This window comes from Aegilops tauschii, chromosome 5 (assembly GCF_002575655.3).
Source record: "Aegilops tauschii subsp. strangulata cultivar AL8/78 chromosome 5, Aet v6.0, whole genome shotgun sequence".
NCBI classification, from domain to species: domain Eukaryota; kingdom Viridiplantae; phylum Streptophyta; class Magnoliopsida; order Poales; family Poaceae; genus Aegilops; species Aegilops tauschii.
In genome coordinates this window covers 48,597,231-48,603,981 of record NC_053039.3, presented here as the reverse complement: position 1 = coordinate 48,603,981, position 6,751 = coordinate 48,597,231, and the positions used below count along the sequence as shown (strand labels likewise).

The window sequence follows — 6,751 nt, the reverse complement described above, 5'->3', positions numbered from 1 at the left end:
CATGTCCTCCAAACGCAAGAACATTGCCCTCCTAACGTGATGGTTGCGGCGGATTGCCAACGGAGAGGGTGGCTTGTGGCTTCACATCATTCAGCAAAAATACCTCCGTGGCCAGCCCCTCACCTTCTGCCAGCGGTCTAGAGGTTCCTAGTTCTGGCAATCCATCATACAGTTCCTACCGATCCTTCGCATCGGCACCTCGATCGCGGTTGGATCGGGCACCTCCACGATGTTCTGGTTCGATAGATGGGCTGGAGACTTACCCCTTGCGGCTCGTTTTCCTGACCTATTCTCCATCGCGGTTGACCCACGGATCTCGGTCGCGACGGCCCTTATTGACTTAGGGCAACTCGCGTTCCGGAGAGCTTTTGGCCCAGCTGAGAACGCGGAATGGCATGAGCTGTGGAATGCATCGCACTGCACGAGCCTGATATTGAGGTTGGAGAAGACCGTGCCAGGTGGCGTCTAGAGCCGTCTGGGCAATTCTCCACTAAATCTCTATACCAGGCCATCGCTCCTTCGCTGGGTCATGAGGCCCTCACCACCATCTGGGAGATTCGGCTCCCCTTGAAGATTAGGATATTCTTGTGGCAGTGGGTACGCGGCCGCTTGCCATCCGGCGTGGAGGTCCTGAAGCGCAACGGCCAAGGGGATGGGCGCTGCCCGCTTTGCGGTCCTGAAGAGGATTCGAACCATACCTTCTTCACCTGCATGTCCGCGCAGTTCCTATGGAGCTGTTTCCGCGAAATAGTGGATGGAAGCTGGGACCACAACAACTTCCCCGCCCTTTTCGTGGAACTCCAGGCGTTAGCCCCCCCCCCCCCCCCCAACTCGCCACATTAGGTGGCTAGTCATCGGGGTGCTAACCTGGATGCTGTGGACTGTTAGGAATAAGCTTGTGATTCAGCGCATTCCTCTTTGACGTGCTACTGACGCTTTGTTCAAATGGTCTGATTACTTGCAGCTTTGGCGGCCGCTTAGCCGTCCCCGGGAGAGAGACGCCATCATCGACATCATCACCCAGCTTCGCTCGATGGCTCTCCGGATGGCTCCACCGCTTCCCCCACCACCGCTGGAGTCGGATTAGATCTTCTACACCTCGCCACCGCCGTTATGTTTGTTGTGTGAGTCTTGCTACGGTGTTGGGCTTGTTGTGCTGTGCCCACAGCTTAATCTGGGTTTCGTCTGGGTGTGTTCGTCGGACCTGCCTGCGGTGGCTGTGTGTGTGTGTGTGTGTGTTTTGTGTTCTTGGAACCTTGTTACTTTGTGCTCGGTGGTGCTTTATTTATAAAGCGGGGCGAAAGCCTTTTTCGGTAAGTGAACTAGATCTCTAGATTCAGTGAACCGCAGTACAGACTGTAATACATACTACCTTCGTTCCTAAATATAAGTGTTTTTAGAGATTCGAATATGGACTATATATGGAGGGAAATGAGTGAACCTACACTCTAAAATATGTCTACATACATCCGTATGTAGTTTGTATTAAATATCTAAAAAGCCTTATATTTATGAACAAAAAATTGAGTTGTTATAGAAGAATCTAAAGGTGCAAGTACATCAAAAGGCCAAAATGAGGCACATGTATACATCTAGATGGGTGTCGCAAACATAGATAGGGTTGTGGGGTGGGGATGGCAGGAGAGGAACTTCTCACCTGGCAGCTTATGATAAGGTTTTGGGGTAGACGGCGGAGATTTGCAGACTTTCTCGCAACGGAGCGTTCCGGCCATCGCGTTTGCCAGAGATGGAGACATAGGTTACTACGAGGGCGGCCGATCTAAGGGAGAAGACAGGGAGGAGGGAGCGGTGAGAGTCAAGTCGTGGGTATTTAGGAGGAGATGTTGAAAATTGAGCGTGTGATTCAAAATCGGCAGAGGGAACGAAAACACTGGTGGGAGCGAAAATTTGGAAGGAAAGACAATTTTTTTAGTCATGTAGGGAAAGACAATTTGGGGCCGGTCGTGAGTATTGAAGTTGTTGTACCAAATAGACGTGACAACCATTTGGGTTTCTATCCATTTTCCACTAGAAAAAAAATAATCCAGCAACATTGTTGGTCAAAAAATTGAACACATTGTCAAGCTGTATTATTGTGGCCCTATTGGTCAGGTCAAAATGTCTCTCAAAGAATTGCAAATGTTTGGTTTGACATCTGCTTATGAATAGGTTTGATCGACCACAATGTCATGCACGATTCAATAGGAGAGGTTCGTGATGAATGGACCTTTACATTTTTCATGTGACATGAACAATACTGGGCACATATCATGTATTTATTCCATTGATGATCACAAGTTCGACCTCACATTCGAACTTGCCATGTGACGATGTGGACTCCGGGTTTACGAAGACATGATCATTTTGAATCATCTTCCAAGAATAGCAGTATAAAAGTCTCGCAGACAAGGTCTCCATGATGTAGGAACCACATTGTACACGTATTGCCCACCCACTCACGTCGCATATCTCATTTTCTTGTACTTGGTCATCGTGGGGGTTTACTTTTCATATCATGATTTGACGGGAGAATTTTGCGAGGGAAGGACCTTTACATTTTCCATATACATGGAAAATATTGAGCGCGGATCATGTCTTATTACATTTATGATCAAAAGTTCAACCTCACATTTGAACTTTCCACCTGATGATGTGGGCGCGGGGTTTACCAGGACATGGTCATTTTGAATCACCTTGCGAGAATAGAAATTTAAAAGTCACGCATCAAGGTCTCCATGATGTAGGAACCACATTGTAGATGTATTGCGCACGCGCTCACGTCGCATATCTCATTTTCTTGTACTTTGTCACCATTGGGGGTTTCTTTCCATTTCATGATTTGACGGGAGCGGTTTGTGACGAACGTACCTTTACATTTTCCATGTGACATAGACAATATTAAGCACAGAGCATGTCTGGTTCCATTGATGATTACAAGTTCGACCTCACATTTCAACTTGCGACATGCCGGTGTGGACCCGGAATTTACTAAGAAATGATCATTTTGAATCATGTTGCGAGAATAACAGTTTAAAAGTCGTGCACACAAGGTCTCCATGATGTAGGAACCACATTGTATATGTATTGCGCACGCGCTCACGTGGCATATCTCATTTTTTTGTACTTTGTCACCGTTGGGGTTTTCTTTCCATTTCATGATTTGACGGGAGATGTTCGCCACGAACGGACCTTTACATTTTTCATGTGACATGGACAATATTGAGTACGGATCATGTCTGATTCCATTGATAGATCACAAGTTTGACCTCACATTTGAACTTGCCACGTGACGATGTGGACTCGGGGTTTACCAAGACATGATCATTTTGAAACTTGCGAGAATAGCAGTTTAAAAGTCATGCACACAATCGGTTTTCTGTTCATTTTTCATTAAATAAATAAATAAAGAACATAGTTTGATTAGCGGCCGCTGGATGCATCATGTATGGCCTCTGTGCCGCTACCTCCCCACCTTCCTTGAAACACTATGTACTGCTAGATGGAGGATCCTCGGCTCCTAATTCGCCTGCCTTCTCACATAAGCTTCGACCGCATTGAGAAGGAACGCGCAGAACAGTTACCACCGTTCCTCCTACTTCCCGTGTCCCATTTGAAAACCGCCGCTCGATTTCTCATCTAGTTTCTCCATTCTCTCTCTTGTACTTGACTTCTTGAAGCACACGGAGCTTCATCGGATCTTTGAGAATCCGAATCTGCATGATGGATTCCAGCGGGCCCTCTTTGAAGATGTGAAGGCAAAGGTTAGGCTGTTCGTACTGCTTGGTAGTTAGTTTTTCATTTCTTTGGATGAATCAAACGCCCAAATCAGAACATTTATGCGATTTCTTTATCATCTGTTTGACCTGCATGCCAGGGGAAAAGGCATGCACGGGCAGTCGATGAAGTTGCAGAATACGGAAGCAAGCGTCGTCGGTTCTTGGATCATGAGGTATATTTATGTTCTAATCATTCAGGATTTCTTCCTGCTGCAGTGCTGCGTATCCCATAATTCCGGCAATTGGCAATATGGATGATGATTAGGTTCCCCTGATTAGAAGTAGTATGTACCGAATCTGAACTTCTATGTGTTTTTCAGTAAAATGTTTCAGATTTAAGCTGCATAGTGAGCACAGATAGTAAGAGTTTTATCATTTTATTGTTTGGAGCCTAAATGATGAATATTTTAACCTTTGGTGAATTATTTATTAGTCATTCAAGAGAACAAGATCTGCCTTTTGAGATTTTGCCTGAATTTATAAATATTAGTCTCATTTGATTTTATCTTCATCTGTACAATATGTGATGTGAGCCACGGTTGCCCTGACATTACTTTATGTCCACTGTCAGTTTTGGACCTGGGCCAATTTCATTTCTTCAGTCTGACTTAACTTGGGAAGTACAGTTAGATATTTCCTTTGATTGGCATTGGCATCTCTAGCGGTATTAATATATCAGTCATCATGGGCCTGCTGACTTTCTTTACTATATGGCATGATCTGTTTAGGCCTGACTTGCATCATAAATTCATAATGTAGTCACTAGTCGTATACTGTTTTCAGTTACCAACAGTTTGACCATACCATATGGTGATTAATTGGAACACAATGAACTATTAAAAAAACCACTCACAGTTTACTCAGTGATGTTTCTTTAGAAATCATCATATGCCATTTCCACCTATTTAATGTCTGCACCTTGTATAAACAATTATTATCCATTTCTAATAAGATATGAAAAACACTGCCATACGAACACCATGGGGGCCAACACTGGCAAACAATAGGCTTTTGTTTGCATCTGTGATGATTCATACTCTAACTCTTACTTTTATGTGGGTGATACAGATATCATGAATGGCTGTTTATTTGAAGGTGTTTCAGACGAACGTCTTGCCTGCTGCTAAATATGTTGTTCTTGCAGTGTGGACCCAGTGGAAAATGTAACTTGTAACATGGGGCACCAACTGTATTTTGCAACCTTTTGTCCCTCGCTCACTAAATTGGTTGCCTTGTAGGAACATTTAGATATGACTTCTAATGAGATTTTCTTTCTTATAAGATTAGAAAATCTGAATAGGTGTTTTTGATGAGATCATTCTTAAGACTAGGAGCAGCCAACTATTTCATTTAGATAGGACTTCTAATGAGATTTTCTTAAAAGTTAGGACATCTGGGTAGTTTGTTTTTTATGAGAAATTTTTTGAAGACTAGGAGCAGTCTGCTATTTTCTTTAGATATGGCTTCTAATGAGAATCTTCTAAAAATTAGGACATCTGGGTAGGTCCCTTTAATGAGACATTTATCAAAGACTAGGAGCAGTCCACTGTGCTGATCAGGCATGTGGTTAAATTGCTGATCTAGCATGAAATAGTGGTCAGAAGTTACTTGTATGATCTGGAAATGAAGCTCTGTTCCTCGTGCCGACGAGGAAATTTAAATGATTCACCATTGTCTGTGCTTGTTTCGAAGTGAAAATAATAAGGTAATATGTATTGGTAGAATGATGTCTCGTGTTTTCAAGAAAATTTAAAGATGGTCGGGATTTTTTTTGACCCGACACCGTAGAACAATTGTTCTACGGTAAATATATTAAAATAAATATAGTATAATATAATACTCACCCCAAAGGGATGAACTTCGGCTATGAAATTAGCCAATGCCTGCTCTAGAAATGAAACTCATGATTACATATTATGATCTATCCACTGAGAGAACCGAACTTCAAACTTGTGCTTGATCTTGTGTCTGAGGAGCTTTAAGTCTTGCTTAAGGTGAAATCTCCAAAATTGAATCGACTGTGGAATTGCTCTAAAAACATGACCATTCCTCTGCATCCATATGTTCCAGCAACCCAGAATGATGATCTCTACTGCAAACTGCCGTGGCAAGAGCTTTATGGCCAGGGTGGTGTCCTCATATACTGATGTACCTCTCTTTCTATTGGGAATCAAGGAGTTCCAACATTCTTGTGCAAAGTTGCAGTCCCATAATAAATGCATAGTTGTCTCTTCTGCCTTTTGGTTACAGTTGGGGCAAAAAATGTCATCTAGTTGCATGCCTTTCTAAGTAGGAGGGCCCTAGTGTTGATTCTACAATGAGCCACTAGCCAAAAGAAGATTTTGTGTTTGAGCCTACTTGAACGTTTCCATATAATGGTGAAAAAGGGATGCTCTTCTTGCTGTTCCAAAATCTGATTATAAATGTGGATTGCTGAAGGCTTACCAACAGCCCCAACGATGCTCCATTTATCCTCTCTGTCTGGGTGCACAATGGGTTCCAGGCCTTGTAGTTGATTAAATTCCTCATAAGCTTCAATAGATAGAGGCAGGTGAAAGTGCTCAGTCCAATCATGCTCTCCATAAAAATCCAGGACAGACTGCACATCATTCACTGCAAAGGAGTGAAGATGGGGAAGGGTAATTTGTAGATTATGATCATTCCAGTTATCTTTCCAAAAAAGCACAGTTTGACCAGATCCAATGGTGCATTTGCTAATCTGCTTAAACCTGTCTAGGAGGCAAATGTGAGATTTCCACCAGAAAGAACCTTCAGCTTTTCCTTTTGGTGCATCTGTATGATAATATCTCTCCCAGACCAGATTAACCCAAGGTATATCTTCTTTGTTGAGGAACTTGATGAGGTTTTTCATGAGAAGAGCCTTATTGTGTAATGCAATATCAAGAATACCAAGGACCCCCTTGTTTTTTTGGTAAACAAACCTTGGACCAAGCAATTAGAGCTGTCCCTCTATC

General features: G+C 43.1%; 1 long non-coding RNA gene across 1 annotated transcript; it reads left to right on the top strand.

The window, feature by feature from the left end:
* The first annotated feature begins 3,845 nt into the window (after positions 1–3,845).
* On the top strand, positions 3,846–5,444 carry LOC120963830 (uncharacterized). Its single transcript, XR_005755534.2, has 2 exons — positions 3,846–3,949; positions 4,845–5,444. It is a non-coding gene; the product is annotated as an uncharacterized lncRNA (long non-coding RNA).
* Positions 5,445–6,751: the final 1,307 nt, after the last annotated feature.